The sequence below is a fragment of the Octodon degus genome, unplaced genomic scaffold (assembly GCF_000260255.1).
Source record: "Octodon degus isolate 3935 unplaced genomic scaffold, OctDeg1.0 scaffold00045, whole genome shotgun sequence".
Taxonomy (NCBI): domain Eukaryota; kingdom Metazoa; phylum Chordata; class Mammalia; order Rodentia; family Octodontidae; genus Octodon; species Octodon degus.
Window position 1 is genome coordinate 9,999,598 of NW_004524621.1, and position 9,696 is coordinate 10,009,293.

The 9,696-nt window shown below is 41.5% G+C and overlaps 1 protein-coding gene across 2 annotated transcripts in view; it reads left to right on the top strand.

Annotated features, from left to right (window-relative positions):
- The first annotated feature begins 19 nt into the window (after positions 1-19).
- Positions 20-9,696, top strand: part of Rnf38 (ring finger protein 38) — a 147,568-nt gene continuing 137,891 nt past the window's right edge. For both annotated transcript variants that reach the window (XM_023715928.1, XM_023715929.1), the window contains exon 1: positions 20-117. The gene's annotated coding sequence lies outside the window, so the exon portion shown is untranslated. The remainder of the gene's footprint in view (positions 118-9,696) is intronic.

The window sequence follows — 9,696 nt, forward strand, 5'->3', positions numbered from 1 at the left end:
CGCCGCCGCCGCCCCGGCCCGAGCCCGCCGCCGCCGACCGCCTCAGCCCTCAGAGCCACGGGCCTCTCCGGGTGGGCGCGCAGGGTGGCGGCGCTTACGGCCGAGCGCCTGGAGCAGGTACTGGGTCCGGGAGTAGACCGCGCGGGGAGGGGCGGGGGCCGGTCCGGGTCCCCGGGAGAGGGGCCAGAAGGCGTAAGGTCCACCCGCCCAGCTGGTGGAGGGGGAGGAGCGCAGCCCTGCTCAGCTTTGTCCGGTCGGGAACCCCCGGGAACCCTGCGCCTCCGCCGCGCCGAGCGGCTCACAAAGCGTTTCTCAGCTAGTGGGTAGCCCCCTCCCCCAGGGGAGCCAGGGCAGGACCTCTTTGGGTCTCGGCTACCGGGAGGAGGAAACTGAGGCTGAGAAGGAGCAGTGACTTGCCCAAGGTCACAAAGCCGGTGAGAGTCTTAGCGTGGCAGGGACCCAGGGCCACCCTGGGGCCGGCCGGGGCTCGGAGCCCAAGGGGCTGGGAGGAGGCAGAGGCCCCGGCCGAGGAGAGACCGGGGGAGATTGATCGACGTGGAGGGGGCTAGGGCCTGGTTCTGGCACACCCACCCAAACCGTTTGGGGCTGCCTTTGGAAAAAATTGGTCTTGTGGGTTGGGACTGAGATTCAGGAGCTGCTTTGAGTGTTTGGTGGTGCCCAGGGGAGCCCCAGGGGAGAGACTCCTAGGGGAGCGTGCTCTTGGGGAGAGGGCTTTCTTGAGAATGGGGGAGAGCTTCGGAAACTTCTTATCGTGGGTATAGTGTGCTCTCTGCCAGGCCACCTTTCCCACCTTTACGTGGGCTAAGTCAGTTCAGCTGGAATTAATGAGAGGGAGGCCTCCCCGCTTTTGTGGAGACGCCGGTAACGTGTCTTTTTGCGAAATGGCCCAAGTTTCGGTCATGCCAAAACCAAAAATTCGTACATGGCCCTGGTAAAAGGATTCATGCTGCAGAAGGCTATGTGAGTTTCTTCCAGGTGGTCTGGACCTACCACACTTGGAGAACTCCCAGAGAAAGAACAGTTATCCCAGACGTGAAGGGAGAAGGAAGCTGGGAGATTTAAAACCAGGCATACTCTTGCCTGTCATGTAATTCGTGGGAAACCCATTTGGGGTGAGAGGCTAGGTGTTTTTTTTTATTTTTTTATTTTTAATGTGGGACATTTTGGAAAAGGAAGGGAGAGAAGATTGTGGTTCTAGAAGAGGAGAGAGCTACATATTACAGGGAAGGAAGAGCGTTTCCTGGAGCTAGAAAATGTATCTGTGGAATGGGGGGAAATGGAGGGTGCTAATCATTCATTGTGGGGGAAGGGAGAAGAAAGGGTTGCTGAGGGGAGGGCGAAATCTAGTCCAGAAAGATTGGGATGTTTCAAAGAGGGAGCCAAACGTGATGTGTTTGAAAGCTGTTAGGAGTGGGTGGTACGTTACATATATTGAGTTTATGTATTTGAAATCACTTTATTTTCTTTGAGGAAGGACAATTTTAATACTTTTTATGGAAATGGTCTAGCTTTAGCATCCCCAACCCTCACCCAGTTCTAAGAATGCCGGCTCAAAGTGCCTGTAGTAATGTGGAAGTATGGCTTGACAAAAGAGTGAAGGGGAAGACTCAAATGCGTTAATTAAAGCCCTTTGTCCAGGATGATTCCGTAAGTTAACTGCTTTCTTTCATTCTGTACCCAACCGGTCCAGCTGTGGTGGCTCTTGGCAGGATGCTTTGGGACGAATTGCCCCCCTTCAGACAAGATGGGTTAGGCTTTTTTCTAAAACACTGTAAGAAATGTATCTGATAGTTATATGAACATACATATAAGAAAAGTTACTTGTCAGAGATTTATGAGAAAAATGCAAATTGAAACAACTGGATGTCATTTCACACCCTCAAATGAGCAAAAATTAAATGTGATAATTATGAGGAAGATTGTAGGATAGTATAAATTATATACAGGGGGTGGGGAGATAGTTCAGTGGCATACATGCCTACCTAGCAAACACAAGGTCCTGAGTTTGATCCCCAGTATCAAAAAAAAAGAAAAAAAGAAAAAAAAAGTACTTCTAGTGGGAATGGATGTAGGTATAATTAGAATACTATTTATTTCTTTGTTTATTGTCGTTTTGAGTCAGGGTCTCTATGCAGTTCGGTTCAAGCTGGCCTTGAACTCACTTTGTAGCCCAGGCTGGTCTCCAACTTGCAACCATCCTCCTTCTTCAGACTCCCAAGTGCTGAGATACTTAGTAGTAGTATAGTGATGTCTGATTGAAGGCTAGGTGACATAGTCATCTACTTAAAATGTCCATTTTTTTGGTTATATACTCTAAAACATGCTTGTACACTTGTCCAAGAACATAAATGTAAAAGAAAATAAATAAAAGTAGTTAATTTTAAAATTTAAAAAAATGTAAAAGAAGTACAATTGTTAATTCCAGATCTGGGCATGATGGCATTCAGCTGTAATTCCAGCAACTAGGAAGGCTGAGACAGGAGAAATACCATGAATTTAAATTTGCCATGAACTTGAATATAACTACGTAGTTCAAGGTCGGCCTGAGCTACATAGAGGACCCTGTTTCAAGAGACCAAAAAAAATGTTTATTCCAGTTTTAACTATCAGTGGGACAATGGATAAATTTCTGGAAATATGCACACAATTGTGTATTATGATACTGTAAAATAAATTATAGATAATGTGTTTAAAATGTATGATTCTGACTAAAGCGCCTGCTTAGGCAGAGCAAAGTGGCCAGCCGGGATTTGATTCCTGTTGTGCCATGCTGGCCCCGCCCTGCGGGCACATTGAGACAGCAGGGAGACTGGGTGTGGTGGCTCATGCTTGTAATCCCAGCACTTGGGAGGGTGAAAACAGGAGAATCACTATGAGTCCCATCTACATAGTGAGACCCTATAGACCTTGTAGATCCTGCCCTAGATATAGAAAAAAATAAAGATGTATGATTAAGAACATGACATAAGGTGCAGTGGATAAGTTTTTAGAAATATACACACAATTTATATTGTAACACTGTGAAAAATAAATTATTGACAGTGCATTAAAATGGATGATTCTCAAAAAATATAACGTAGGAGAGCAAGTCCCAAAAGAATTCTTACAGAATTTTCTTACTTGTGTAGGATTGGGAGACATGCAAAATAACACTGCTTGTAGATATGTATATATGTAGTAATAGTCTAAACCCTGCACAGAATAGCTAGCATATTCACTAGTAGTACTTATCTCTGAGTAGAAAAGATGAGGAATGGGATTGGATAGGGTATGCAGAGGGCTTTAATTATACCTGTAATATAAAGAAATTTGAATCAGTTGCAAGTTAACTTTTGGTAATGTTGAGGGAAGCGTACAGAGATATTAAGTATATTAAATACTTTTTGGATGTTTGAAATATTTCTCACACACAAAACGTTTTTTTCTTTATAGAACAGTGTTTTTGTCCCATAATAATAAGAGCGTTAGCTATAGGTTTTAGTCACACACACAACCTACTATTAATTATGCAGGCTGGGATTCTTTTTCACCCCTTTCTGACCTAGTAAGCCTAATTTTGGCAAGGGAGAGACTGCTGGTAGGTGTGGAGAAGTTCCTAGTCTTTCTTGGAAACAGTTTCTTAGGCCAACAGTTTGAGCTTTGTCAACATATAATCATTCTAACATTCCATTTATTAGGTATAGGAAGAGATCCAGATGTCCAATTCTGAAAATGCTCCCTAGTAGATTCTGAGGGCCACTAAAGTTTGAGAACTATATTAGCTTTGCCTCAGCCTAATCTTCATGCTCTTCTTCAGACTGCTCTGTTGTCCTTCATAGGTGACTGGGATGTGATTTGGATCTATGTGGTACTTAGCTCTTTAGAAGAGCCTAAAAGAATGATAGGTTTGGAAAAAAAAGGTGGAGGGGGGAGGCGGGGAAAGAGAAGGGTCTGGGGAGATGGCTCAGTGGAATAAGTGCTTCCCTGGTAAGTGCAAGGGCCTGAGTTCAATCCTTGGTTCCTCAAAAAAAAAAAAAAAAAAAAAAGACGGGTTTGGAGGATCTTGTGCAGTGTAATCCAGGTTGTCAATTCCCTTTACTTTTCAGACAGGTACGGGAGGGGCCTATGACCTACCAGCACTATTTTTCCAGGCCTATTAACTACTGGGGTCTGATTTTTAGAAGTTACAGATTTTCTACCACACCTGCTACCAGTTTTGTAGTATAGGAGCTACAAGAGTCTGGCAGAGAGAGGAAATTAATAGATCTGGAAAAAGTAAACCCAAAGGTAAATTATACGATCTTGGCCCATTTTAGTTTTGGAGTGCTAAAGATTAAACCTGTTTGTTACCTTGTACATGCTAAGCCTGTGTTCTAGTGCACCCTTAACCTTCATGATTTTTTAAGAGATAGATTGTTCATTCTTCTGCAGATGAGACCTTACGTATGACCTTATGACCCACCCACACTTGAAGTTTGGCTGTTTGAACTTGTGGTGGAAAATTTGGGTCTTTAGGAAATTTTTCATCCCTCAAGTTGCTAGTGTCCTTTTTCTCAAATTTGCTGGTTTTTTGTTGCTAGGCTTTTTGCTGTTATCCCAATATATTTAGGAATAATTTATATTAAACATTAGACCTTTTGATAATGAAACTTGTGGAATGTTTATTGAGGTTTTTCTTTTGGACACCCACTTTAGAGGTGCAGCATTGCCCCAGCTATGTGTTTTATAGCAGGCTTTTCATCACTATGTACAGCTTTTGCAAATAATGACAGTGTTTTTCAGAACAGTTGTCATGGTCGACTAGGGGCTCAAGGGAGGTACATTTGAAGTGATTTTTGTTCTTTTTTTCTAAAGATTTTTAAAATGAGGGTGGTGGGCAGAGGAGTCCATTGTTCTTTTGCTACTATGTACGACTGTATAGATTGCTCCCAGCCCAAGGACACTTTTTGGGGTGGACAGTGAGGGTTGAACCAAGATGATGACCTGGTTTGGAACTAAGTTCCTTCAGAAGGAGGGCACTTTTTCCCCTTTCACAAAGATGTCCTATCAACTAGCACTCCCCACTCTGTGATGAGGCCTGGATTTGAACTTTGCCTGGGCTCCAATAGTTTTCAACTGAACTTTTCATTGGAAAGGACTCAGCTCTACTTTTCATCACCAGGTACAGCGGAACCAAAGAGTTCAGCCTAAAATGGTAAAAAACTTTGTTATGAGGCTGGAAAAATATGTACAGAATAAAGTATTTAGAAAACACCAGTATTGTGCTGGGAGTGTAACTCAGTAGTTGAGGGCTTGCCTTGTATGTCAGGGACCCTGGTTTTGATTTTCAGCATTATAAAAACAAAAAACAAAAAACCCATATGTGGAAACACAGAATGAAAGAAGTCATTAAAAATACAAAAGTATCTGCTAAGTGAAGGAGAAAAAGTAGCTATATGCCACATTTTCTCATACTGGAATAGTGTTCACTTTGAGGGGAAAATGTAATTTCTTTTTCTTTGCTGATTTCCCCTACACTAGTATTCCCTGAATTTCTAAAGACCTGAGGCTTTTTTAGCCAATTTTGAAAATATTTACCCACTTGTATTTTCTGGTAAGTGATTATTTGTGTTTCCTGCTGTTTCATTTTTTTCTTCAATGAGAGGAGGGAAGAGTGTGGACTAAAGACATGCTACTTCCTACTGCTTTTGCAAGTAATGGCAGTGTTTTTCAGAACAGTTGTCATAGTCAACTGGGGGCTCAAAGGAGAGGTACATTTGCAGTGTTCTTTTTTTTTTTTTTACATTTTAAAATGAGGGTGGTGGCTAGAGGAGTACATTGTTCTTTTGCTGCTGTTTTTAAGGAGTTTTAAAGAAATTAAATACAAATAAAAATGTTTAACAAAAATGGCTTTATGAGGATGGGATGATAGCTCAGTGGCATCAAGCACAGGTCCCAAGTTCAATTCTTGGTACCACCAAAAAAAAAAAAAAAAAAAAAACAAAGTGGGCTTTATGCCCGTACAAGGAGAATAAATAAGTCTTATCTGTAGGTCTTATTAAACAAAGTGATTTTAGTTTTTTCCTGCTGTACTGAAGTGGATATTGGTATTGAAGTAAATATTGGGCAGGTGGAAGATAGTGGGATTATGCTAAGGTTTATCAGTTTTGTCAAGTCATGATATAGAAAGCTGTCACTATGTATTTCTATTCATGTGGTTAAAAAGTAGAAGCAACCCCAGCTCTTGAGAGGCCGTAAACAGGAGAATCGCTATGAGTCCAATCTAGTAGTGAGACCCTGAATACCCTGTAGACCCTTCCCTAAAACTACCAAAAAAAAGTAGAAGAAAGAATGAGAGATTGGTCCGGGATATAATGTAGCTCAGCAGCATAAGTACCTGCCTGGCAAGTGCAAGGTCCTGAGTTCATATCCCCAGTACTATAAAATATACCTATCCTGGGCATGGTAGCATGTGCTTATAATCCCAGTGCTGAGGAAGTTTAAAACAGGATTACTATGAGTCCGAACTGTGTAGCAAGACTGTAACAAATACATTAAAAAAAAAAAAAAAAAAAAAGGAGAGATTGCAAGCATTTCTTTTGCAGAGGGCAGTTACTGGAGATTGAATCCTGAGCCTGTTTGTTTTTTAATTTTGAGACAGACTTGCTGAGTTAGTAAGTTGCCATGTTGGGTTGAACCATTAATCCTCCTGCTTCAGCCCTCAAAATGCTGGGATTACAAATGTGTTACTATGCCTGGCTCAGATTTTGAGTTTTGATGTAATCATTTGACTTTATTGAACAAAAGTAAAGGAAAGAACTGGCAAGAGGAAGAAATTGTACATCAAAGAAAGGGTAGCTAGCAGTTGAAGGATATTCTTTAGTGCTTTTATGATAGTCCTTGAGTTGAGGAAAAGTTGCCTATACATTCTGCTTAGCTTTTTTTTTTTTTTTTTGCTTAGCTTTTTTTGGTCCTGGAAATTGAACTCAGGACCTTGAACTTGCCAGGCAGGCGCTGTTCCAGGTAGGCACTATGCCACACTGAGCTGTATATCCCAGCCCAGCATATTTTATTTGTTTTTGCTTTGCCATTCATTCATTCATTTATTTATTGAGACAGGGTCTTGCTATGTAGTTCAGGTTGGTCCCGAATTTAACTCTATAGCCTAGGATGGCCTTGAACTTACAGCAGTCCTCCTTTAGTCTTTCTGAGTTCTGGGATTATACTAATATCTTTAATTTTAGCATCTGCAGACTGTGCTTGCTGAACTTGTGTTAAAACCAATGTCAGAGCCGGGGAGATAGCTCAGTAGACTAAGCACTTGTCTGACAAGTACAGGGTCCTGAGTTCAATCCCTGGTACCACAAAACAAACAAACAAACAAACAAATAAACAAACAAACAAAAAACCCACCCTGTTTCATTGCTGCAGAACTAAAAAGTGACCAGTTTCTCAGACTAAATTGAAGGGCAAACTGAAAGTAAATCAGGTATTTTACTATCACTTTTGCAGATATAGAGGAGCTGGTACTTTGATAAATTACAAAACATGTTTTTCATTTGGTTTTTGTGTTATGTTGTTTAAAAATAGGGTTGATTTTTCTACAGATTTTCCTTCCTGTGAATATTTTTACTCCCCTGGTACTGTTGAACTCAGAATGCTAAGCTTATCTTTCTGCCTCAGTCTCCCAAGTAGCTGAGAGTAGGGATGGATGGTGAGAGTGGTGCAGGGATGTACCACTATGCCTGTCTCCTACTTAGGTTTTTATTACTACATCAGCACATATTTGAGCAGCTACCAAGTTCTCAGTATTGCCGGTATTAACTGTTGATTCAATGGGATGATAATGTTCCTTTTCATAGATCTTCCTACCTGAGGTCCTGAGAACAGCACAGAAGGGTGTACTTTAGATAGCTATTTGTTGTTTTTCTTCCTTACTTGCTTTTTGCTCCATGGCCTTTTGGGCTTGGCGGTTATGTACATCTGTCAGGACAGGCTCCACCCATCCTTCTCATGGGAGAAGTACCGAGGCTGAGCGGAAGCCTTGCTGTCCATCAGAAAAACCTCACAAACAAATTTGAACTGAAACTGAGGTCTACCATAGCAGCTCCACCTCCACTTTCTCTGTTGCTGCTACCCATCCTTTGTTGGGGCCTCTGGTAGGCACCCCCCTCCTCAGTTGTACAAAGAGTCTTTGTGCTCTGAGGATGTTCTAAAAGGCAGGATCATTGTAATTATAATTCCCTAAGTATAGCCAATTAATGGTGACAGTCATGGTAAAGATGGTATCCAAGTACTTGTTCATAGTGAAAAATCAGCTGGGGATTAAAAATCATTTTGAGATTTATAAAAAAGTGGATAATGGAGAGTTGTTTGTAATGATAATAAGACTTTTTTTTTTAAATTTTTTTAAGTGAAAATCCATTTGAGAGTTTTGCATTGTACTTACAAGCTATTTGAAGCCTTATTGCAGTACAAAACTGAGTTTGAAGCTTTTTTTTCCTGTTCTGAAATTCTAAGTTAAACGTATGTTAGCAGGTTTGTAGATAATCTAGAATTTCTTTGCTTTATGTTTGTGTTGCCAGAATGACTGATGCACCCAAAATGCCAAGTGTATAACTTTATTACTTCCCAAGGCATGCTTCCACTTACATGGTGCTGTTTGTTTTGTTTTAAAGTAAGGAATGACATTTTTGTAGGGTTGATTTTCATCTTACTACCACCAGAAAAAAAATCAGCTAATAAGGGATATGTGCTTAATAAATTTTATATCAAACATTCTATATCATATACTTCCAAGTTCTGTTGGCAGTCTTTTAGTGAAACTACTTTTTTTCTTGATATGTTAAGCATTACTTGGGGCACAGTAGCTGTAATCCTAGCAGTTGGGGAGGCTAAGACAGGGAGATCTGAAGTTTGAGCCCAACCAATGTAACTTTGTGAGACTCTTAGAAAGGGCTGAGGATGTAGCTCATTGCAAAAACTGGGTTCAGTTCCTAGTATTGGAGAGGAAAAATAGTGAACTATTACTGTTACTGGAATCTCAAACTGCTTGAAAGAAACAAACAGGTCAGTTGGTTATAGGACTGATAAATTCCGGCAGTCCTCATTAAGGGTGAGGAGAGGGCTGGCCAAATAGCTCAGCAGATTAAACCCCCTGCAAGCAGGCACTGGGCCTGGAGCTTTGATCCCTGGGCCTGCCATGCTGGCTCTGTCCCCGGGGTGCCCTGAGACAGGGATTGAGACTAGGCGTAATGGTGCATGCTTGTCATCCCAGCACTTGGGAGGCTGTAAATAGGTGGATCACTAACAAGTCTAATCGAGTAGTGAGACCCTGAACACCTTGTAATCCTTCCCTAAAGTACAGAAAAACAAAAGGAGTGAGGAGAAATGGCTCTTTTGCTATCATAATTAGCTCTGGCACTTGTGTTTTTTTTTTTTTTTTTTTTTTTTCCTTTTTCTTTTTTCTTTTTTGAGATAGGGTCTCCCTATTGCAGTTCAGGCTGGCCTTGAGCTCACCTTGTAACCCAGACTGGTCTCCAGCTTGTAATGATCCTCCTGCTTTAGCCTCCTAAGTGCTGGGATTACAATGTCTGTAGTTTTTAGGTTGATAGTTTATACATGATAGAAACCTACACCTTCTGCAAATTGGCCCTATCTCTAATTCTTGAGTCACACCAGAAGTTGGACCATCTTGCTATCTAGCATTTTTTTTTT